The sequence below is a fragment of the Oncorhynchus clarkii genome, chromosome 20 (assembly GCF_045791955.1).
Source record: "Oncorhynchus clarkii lewisi isolate Uvic-CL-2024 chromosome 20, UVic_Ocla_1.0, whole genome shotgun sequence".
Lineage (NCBI taxonomy): Eukaryota > Metazoa > Chordata > Actinopteri > Salmoniformes > Salmonidae > Oncorhynchus > Oncorhynchus clarkii.
Genome location: NC_092166.1, coordinates 23,583,181 through 23,593,011, shown reverse-complemented (window position 1 = coordinate 23,593,011; position 9,831 = coordinate 23,583,181).

Sequence of the window (9,831 nt, the reverse complement as noted above, 5' to 3'; positions counted from 1 at the left end):
ACGCTCTGAAAAAGTTGCATCTACTATGCCCTGGTCAAAAGGGCAGCCGTTACACCTGTAATACATGCATTACAGGTGTAATAGAGCTAAATTGAGGGGGTCAGCGCTCTGAGGTCATCCCGTCCGCCCAGTGGCACCTGCTCTTCCCCGTCAGAAGCGTAACATTGCACCCACCCAACGGCTGCTTGTGGGCTGTTTGCTGCCACTTCAAACCCAGCTAGACTGTCAAGTTCCTCACAGCCAAGGCCCACTTATATATAGACCACCTTGTTGGATTGCCACAACCAAGTACGTCATTCAGTTACATATGGTTTCACCTGGCAGGCAAGGGCTCTACCATTGCAATGAAATAAACACAGGCTGAATATCATTATCATTGTTACTAACAAGAGGAAGGAGCTGCAGCTACTACTTAATTCAAATCATGTCATATGACATGAGCAGAGATATGTTAAATCAGATCTCAAAAACATTGTTGAATTAAATCAATGACCCAAACATTTGTGGTAATGTTCCGTAGCAATCACACACAACATACCAAACATTTGCAGTAACATATACACAGCCAATTTATCAAAAAGGTCCTAGACAGTATTGTGTCCTGGAGTTTTTTATATCTGAATATTGTTCCATCCTTTCATGTTTGGTTAGAGAAGTGCATACAGAAATCAGATATGTATCAGGTCAGTTCCTCAATGAATGACAATACTCAGCAGCTGATAATGTCCATCCCCATGAGTCACAGCGGAGGACCAAAATGTTCGGCTTGCAGGCTTGGGTGGGGAGTTAGGGAGGAGGTAGCGTCTCAGGCTTTCCTTTCTGGCTGATCCTCACAGGCTGAAAATACAGTGCATTCAGAAAGTATTCACATCCCTTGACTTTTTCCACATATTTTTTAATGGCTACCTCCTCTCTGTACCCCACACATACAATTATCTGTAAGGTCCCTCAGTCGAGCAGTGAATTTCAAACACAGATTCAACCACAAAGACCAGGGATGTTTTCCAAAGGGCACCTATTGGTAGATGGGTGAAAATTTTAAAAAGCAGACATAGAATATTACTTTAAGCATGGTGAAGTTATTAATTACACTTTGGATGGTGAATCAATACACCCAGCCACTACAAAGATACAGGTGTCCTTCTTAACTCAGTTTTCAGAGAGGAAGAAAACCGCTCAGGGATTTCAACATGAGGCCAATGGTGACTTTCAAGCATAGTGGTGGCTGCATCATGTTATGGGTATGCTTATAATCTTTAAAGATTGGGGAGTTTTTCAGGATAAAAAAAAGATATGAAATGACGCAAAGCACAGGCAAAATCCTAGAGGGAAACCTGGTTCAGTCTGCTTTCCACCAGACACTGGGAGATGAATTCACCTTTCAGCATGACAATAACCTAAAACACAAGTCCAACTATATACTGGAGTTGCTTACTAAGACAACATTGAATGTTCCTGAGTAGCTTAGTTACAATTTTGACTTAAATCAGTTTGAAAATCTATGGCAAGACTTGAAAATGTCTGTTTAGCAAATCAACAACCAACTTGACAGAGCTCGAAGAAATTTTTTAAGAATAATGTGCAAATATTGTACAATCCAGGTGTGCAAAGCTTAGAGACTTACCCAGAAAGACTCACAGCTGTAATCGCTGCCAAAGGTGATTCTAACATGTATTGACTCAGGGTCGTGAATACTTATGTAAATGAGACATTTCTGTATTTAATTTTCAATAAATTTGAAAAAATGTCTAAAAACATGTTTTCACTTTGTCATTATGGGGTATTGTGTGTAGATGGGTGAGAAAAAGGGGTATGAATACTTTCTGAAGGCACTGTATGTCCACGATTTGTCCAAACAGTAAAAGGCAATTTTTTTATTAACAAGATGACATTTCCTGAATGACTAATTCCATAGCTACATAGTCCTATAAGATATTTTTGTTATTTGTTTCATGAGTATGGGACACCACACTGGCTTGTTTCTCCTTTTACTGGACTTACAGTGCACCCTAGTGGATTTAGCCATCACAAACATTTGTGACTCAATATTCTGACACAAGTACAGTATATGACGTTTGTTGGCATGTTACAGTGCCTTGCGAAAGTATTCGGCCCCCTTGAACTTTGCGACCTTTTGCCACATTTCAGGCTTCAAACATAAAGATATAAAACTGTATTTTTTTGTGAAGAATCAACAACAAGTGGGACACAATCATGAAGTGGAACGACATTTATTGGATATTTCAAACTTTTTTAACAAATCAAAAACTGAAAAATTGGGCGTGCAAAATTATTCAGCCCCTTTACTTTCAGTGCAGCAAACTCTCTCCAGAAGTTCAGTGAGGATCTCTGAATGATCCAAAGTTGACCTAAATGACTAACGATGATAAATACAATCCACCTGTGTGTAATCAAGTCTCCGTATAAATGCACCTGCACTGTGATAGTCTCAGAGGTCCGTTAAAAGCGCAGAGAGCATCATGAAGAACAAGGAACACACCAGGCAGGTCCGAGATACTGTTGTGAAGAAGTTTAAAGCCGGATTTGGATACAAAAAGATTTCCCAAGCTTTAAACATCCCAAGGAGCACTGTGCAAGCGATAATATTGAAATGGAAGGAGTATCAGACCACTGCAAATCTACCAAGACCTGGCCGTCCCTCTAAACTTTCAGCTCATACAAGGAGAAGACTGATCAGAGATGCAGCCAAGAGGCCCATGATCACTCTGGATGAACTGCAGAGATCTACAGCTGAGGTGGGAGACTCTGTCCATAGGACAACAATCAGTCGTATATTGCACAAATCTGGCCTTTATGGAAGAGTGGCAAGAAGAAAGCCATTTCTTAAAGATATCCATAAAAAGTGTTGTTTAAAGTTTGCCACAAGCCACCTGGGAGACACACCAAACATGTGGAAGAAGGTGCTCTGGTCAGATTAAACCAAAATTGAACTTTTTGGCAACAATGCAAAACGTTATGTTTGGCGTAAAAGCAACACAGCTGAACACACCATCCCCACTGTCAAACATGGTGGTGGCAGCATCATGGTTTGGGCCTGCTTTTCTTCAGCAGGGACAGGGAAGATGGTTAAAATTGATGGGAAGATGGATGGAGCCAAATACAGGACCATTCTGGAAGAAAACCTGATGGAGTCTGCAAAAGACCTGAGACTGGGACGGAGATTTGTCTTCCAACAAGACAATGATCCAAAACATAAAGCAAAATCTACAATGGAATGGTTCAAAAATAAACATATCCAGGTGTTAGAATGGCCAAGTCAAAGTCCAGACCTGAATCCAATCGAGAATCTGTGGAAAGAACTGAAAACTGCTGTTCACAAATGCTCTCCATCCAACCTCACTGAGCTCGAGCTGTTTTGCAAGGAGGAATGGGAAAAAATTTCAGTCTCTCGATGTGCAAAACTGATAGAGACATACCCCAAGCGACTTACAGCTGTAATCGCAGCAAAAGGTGGCGCTACAAAGTATTAACTTAAGGGGGCTGAATAATTTTGCACGCCCAATTTTTAAGTTTTTGATTTGTTAAAAAAGTTTGAAATATCCAATAAATGTCGTTCCACTTCATGATTGTGTTCCACTTGTTGATTCTTCACAAAAAAAATACAGTTTTATATCTTTATGTTTGAAGCCTGAAATGTGGCAAAAGGTCGCAAAGTTCAAGGGGGCCGAATACTTTCGCAAGGCACTGTAGGTTGGATTTGCCAAATTAGAACCTTTGAACGCTTGAGTTACTTTGTCCTAGTTATGTCTGATCAGGAATAGCATACATCGTAATGAAGTAGTCTTTAAAAAGCTTAGCTGAATGCAAACTTAACTATACCTATTTTACACTACTCTAACAAAATGATGAGAATGTCCACTAACATGCATCCCCCCTATTTCACTTCAGCTGTGATGTTGACTTTCAAGTTTTTCACAGATCGGGTGTTGTCTAAATTCCACAGTTCGAAGAACTGATTCATTCCCCTGTAATGAGGCATGATAATGGGACAACACATTAATAACTCAGATCCTTATTAATGACATGTCGCAGAAACCCTTCACAAGGTGTACCGTGGGAGGGTGACTAACCATGGAGGCAAAGCTATTTGTGTCTGAGAAAATATGTACAATCAGGTAAAAAATGATTGGCACCCTTGACAAAGATGAAAAAAAAATACTGTATAAAATAAATAACACAAATACTGATCTATATTGTATGGACATTTTTATTTAATTATGATATTTTATGGGGTTATTTTCTGCATATGCATGTATGTTTTGAGCCAAAACCCACCATTGGTGTGCATGGCCAAAGAGCTCTATTTTTATATCATCCAACAAATGCAAACACCTGTAGTATGCTAAATGGTATTTGCACTTGGATTAAAAACCAGTGCTATCATCAGATGACTTGAAAACACAGTGGTGGTTTTTGCGTCGAAAGAAAGATGCATACACAGAAAATAACCCAATACCTACTGTAAAATATGGTTATGGGTCTTTAATGTTATAGGGCTATTTTGCTTCCACTGGTCCTGGGACCCTTGTTAAAGGTCAACGGTAGGGATGCACGATATATCGGTGAATATATTGTGAATCCGACGATATTAGCTAAAAATGGCAACATTGACCCTATGTCTAGTTTAACGCTGATGTGCAAAACCGTAACTTATTATGTAAATAATGTTTCTGCCACCATAGCTTATGGCAAAAAGAGCTTCTGGATATCAGGACAGCGATCACTCACCTTGGATTAGACTAAGATTTTTTTCTTCAACAAGCAGGAAGCACAGGATATACTGCGAACACCCGACAAGGCCGACATCCCCGTTATTTGCAAGAGAAAGAGACACAGGTACAGAGTACACAGAGTAGGGTGTCACGTTCTGACCTTAGTTCTTTTATTATGTCTTTGTTTTAGTATGGTCAGGGCGTGAGTTGGGTGGTTTGTCTATGTTAGTTTTTCTATGATTTGCTATTTCTGTGTTTGGCCTGGTATGGTTCTCAATCAGAGGTAGCTGTCAATCGTTGTCCCTGATTGAGAACCATATTTAGGTAGCCTGTTTTCTATTGTGCTTCGTGGGTGATTATTTTCTATTCTGTGTTTTATGTATGCACCGTACAGGACTGTTTCGGTTTCATTTCGTTCTCTTTGAAGTTTTATTATTTAGTGTTCTGAGTTATAAATAAATATAATGAACACTTACCACGCTGCACATTGGTCCTCCGATCCTTCTTACTACTCCTCCTCAGAAGAGGAGAACGAGAATCGATACAGAAACACCAACCGCCAAAGGACCAAGCAGCGTGGTAACGGGAGGCAGCAGCAGCAGCAGCGATTGCAGGACTCCTGGACATGGGAGGAGATTCTGGACGGCAAAGGACCCTGGGCACAGGCTGGAGAATATCGCCGCCTCAAGGCTGAGCTGGAAGCAGCGAAAGCGGAGAGGCGGCGGTATGAGGAAGCAGCACGGCAGCGCAGTTGGAAGCCCGAGAGGCAGCCCCAAAAATGTCTTGGGGGTGGAGGCGAGTGTGGCTAAGTCAGGTAGGAGACCTGAGCCAACTCCCCGTGCTTTCCGTGGTGAGAGAGGGACCGGGCAGGCACCATGTTAGGCAGTGAGGCGCACGGTGTCCCCGGTGCGGTACATAGCAGCGCCTCGTATCGGCTATTCCACCTTGCCGCACTGGCCTGGCTACGGGGAGCATTCAGCCAGGTAGGGTTGGGCAGGCTCGGTGCTCGAGACCTGCAGTGCGCCTCCACGGTCGGTCTATCCGGTGCCGCCTCCATGCACCAGCCCTCCGGTGGCAGCCCCACACACCAGGCTGTCTCTCCGTCTCCTCCTTACAGGTGCTCCCGCCTGTCCAGTGCTGCCAGAGTCTTCCACATGCCCAGCGCTGCCAGAGTCTCCCATCTCTCCGGAGATGCCAGAGTCTCCCGTCTGTCCGGAGCTTCCAGGGTCTCCCGTCTGTCCGGAGCTGCCAGAGTCTCCCATCTGTCCGGAGCTGCCAGAGTCTCCCGTCTGTCCGGAGCTGCCAGAGTCTCCCGTCTGTCCTGAGCTGCCAGAGCCGCCAGTCAGCCAGGAGCTGCCAGAGCCGCCAGGAGCTGCCAGAGCCGCCAGTCAGCCAGGAGCTGCCAGAGCCGCCAGTCAGCCAAGAGCTGCCAGAGCCACCAGTCAGCCAGGAGCTGCCAGAGCCGTCCATCAGCCAGGAGCTGCCAGAATCGCCCTTCACTCCGGAGCGTGTCCCTGATTGAGAACCATATTTAGGTAGCCTGTTTTCTATTGTGTTTTGTGGGTGATTGTTTTCTGTTGTGTGTCTGCACCAGCAAGAACTGTTTTCAGTTGTTTCTATTTGTTATTTTTGTTATTCCCGTGTCCATTTGAATAAATATGGACACGTACCACGCTGCACCTTGGTCCTCACCTTCTCCTTCATACGATGACCGTTACAGCAGGGTGCCTCAGAAGGATCCGTAGAAGGCGAGTGGGATTGTTGCCATTACTGTCAATATTACTCGCCAACATACAATAATTGGACAATAAATTAGACGAGGTTCGATCATAAATATCCTACCAACAGGACATCAAAAACTGTAACATCTTATGTTTCACGGAATCGTGGCTGAAAGATGACATGGCTATTCAGCTAGCAAGATATACGCTGCACCGGCTAGATAGAATAGCACACTCCGGTAAGACGAGGGGGGGCGGTCTGTGCATATTTGTAATCAACAGCTGGCGCACGAAATTTAAGGAATTCTCTAGATTTTGCTCGCCTGAAGCAGAGTATCTTATGATAAACTGTAGACCCCACTATTTGCCAAGATAATTTTCATCTATACTTTTCGTGGCTGTTTATTAACTACCACAGACGGTCAATGGCACTAAGACCGTACTCAGCTGTATTATGAAATAAGCAAACAGGAAAGCGCTCAGCCAGGGGTGGAGCTCCTAGTGGCCGGGGACTTTAATGCAGGGAGACTTAAATCAGTTTTACCTCATTTCTATCAGCATGTTAAATATGCAACCAGAGGGAAAAAATTATAGATCACCTGTACTCCACACACAGAGAGGCGTACAAAGCCCTCCCTCACCCTCCATTTGGTAAATCTGACCACAATTCTATCCTCCTGATTCCTGCTTTCAAGCAAAAATGAAGTCAGGAAGCACCAGTGACTCAGTCTATAAAAAGTGGTCTGATGAAGCAGATGCTAAACTACAGGACTGTTTTGCTGTCACAAACTGGAACATGTTCCGGGATTCTTACAATTCCATTGAGGAGTACACCACATCTGTCACTGGCTTTATCAATAAGTACATCGAGGACGTCCCCACAGTGACTGTACGTACATACCCCAACCAGAGCCATGGATTACAGGCAATATTCGCACTGAGCTAAAGGGTAGAGCTGCAGCTTTCAAGTGCGGGACTCTAACCCGGAAGCTTATAAGAAATCCTGCTATGCCCTCCGATGAACCATCAAACAGGCAAAGCGCCAATACAGGGCTAAGATTGAATCGTACTACACCGGTTCCGACACTCGTCTTATGTGGCAGGGCTGGCAAACTATTACAGACTACAAAGGGAAGCACAGCCGCGAGCTGCCCAGTGACACAAGCCTACCAGACGAGCTAGATCCCTTCTATGCTCGCTTCGAGGGAAGCAACACTGAGGCATGCATGAGAGCATCAGCTTTTCCGGATGACTGTGTGATCACGCTCTCTGTAGCCAACGTGAGTAAGGCCTTTAAACAGGTCAACATTCACAAGGCCGCGGGCCAGATGGATTACCAGGACGTGTGCTCCGGGCATGTGCTGACCAACTGGCATGTGCTGACCAGCTGGTCTTCACTGAAATTTTCAACATGCTTCAAGCAGAGCACCATAGTCCCTGTGCCCAAGAACACTAAGGCAACCTGCCTAAATGACTACAGACCCGTAGCACTCATGGCTGTAGCCATGAAGTGCTTTGAAAGGCTGGTCATGGCTCACATCAACACCATTATCCCAGAAACCAATTTGCATACCGCCCAAACAGATCGACAGATGATGCAATCTCTATTGCACTCCACATAGCCCTTTCCCACCTGGACAAAAGGAACACCTACGTGAGAATGCTATTCATTGACTAAAGCTCAGCGTTCAACACCATAGTGCCCTCAAAGCTCATCACTAAGCTAAGGATCCTGGGACTAAACCCCTCCCTCTGCAACTGGATCCTGGACTTCCCTACAGTCCGCCCCCAGGTGGTGAGGGTAGGTAGCAACACATCTGCCACGCTGATCCTCAACACTGGAGCCCCTCAGGGGTGCGTTCTCAGTCTCCTCCTGTACTCCCTGTTCACCCACGACTGCGTGGCCAACACCATCATTAAGTTTGCAGACGACACAACAGTGGTAGGCCTGATCACCGACAACGACGAGACAGCCTATAGGGAGGTTGTCAGAGACCTAGCCGGGTGGTGCCAGAATAACAACCTATCTATCAACGTAACCAAGACTAAGGAGATGATTGTGGACTACAGGAAAAGGAGGACCGAGCACGCTCCCATTCTCATCATCGGGGCTGGAGCAGGTTGAGAGCTTCAAGTTCCTTGGTGTCCACATCACCAACAAACTAGAATGGTCCAAACACACAATCATAAAGAGGGCACAAAAAATCCTATTCCCCCTCAGGAAACTGAAAAGATTTGGCATGGGTCCTCAGATCCTCAAAAGGTTCTACAGCTGCAACACCGAGAGCAGGGTTGCATCACTGTCTGGTACAGCAACTGCTCAGCCTCCGAACGCAAGGCACTACAGAGGGTAGTGTGTACGGCCCAGTACGTCACTGGGGCTAAGCTGCCTACCATCCAGGAAAGAAATCAACTTTGATTTGATTTGAATTGATGTCAAAGCTGAAGTGCATACCTTTATAACGTTTTACAAGGATGTAATGACACCATGTAAAATGTTGCGCTACACGTGTAACACAGCATTCCTAGCCTAGCCCACAATGTCTGCAGTGTGGATCGAGCAGTCAACAAAGTTGAGCAGTCATTTGAAAGAGTAAGAACATTTCAGCGAGACAACTCAATGGCGAAATCCATTAACGCCAAGATAATGGAATTCATTACCCTTGACAATCAACCATTCTCTGTCATGGGTGATGTTGGTTTTCGCTGACTGGTCGAGCACCGGAGCACCCTACCAAGAGTACTCTTTTTCAGATGTTGCCCTACCGGAGTTACACAGAAATAGCGTCACCGCTATTAGCTTCATGACTGACATTTGGACCATCTATATCAGCCCCATGAGCATGCTGAGTCTGACAGCAGAGTGGGTCTTTGAGGATTTCGTACTGAGGAAAATTATATTTCATGCTCATGAATGTGCTGGTTGTCATACCGCTGCTGCCATTTCAATGGCATTTGAAACATGTTTGAAACTTGGAAACATGAACACACACCTAGCTCCATTCAAACAACTGACTGGAGAAATAAGCTCATCAACTGCGTCTGCAGCAGACGTGATACCCTCTGCCAAAACTGCCGACACAGGCCGTGAACAAGCGATTCGGTGGCATTCTCTCTTTACTGGGTCGACACCATGCTCGATGCTAAATACAAGGACCGCTACTTTGATGCAGACAAGTAACAGGGTTTACGTGAAATGTTACATACACAGCTGGTCAATATGGAAACAGACACAGTGACAGTGCGCACCGAGGAAGAGAGGCCACGGACAGAGAGCTGAAACTTCCCTGCTTTACATGTTTAATCAAATCCTAGTTGAGAATGAAACGACTGAACAAATGAACAACAAAATAGCAAAGCAAGTAAATGAAAGAAAT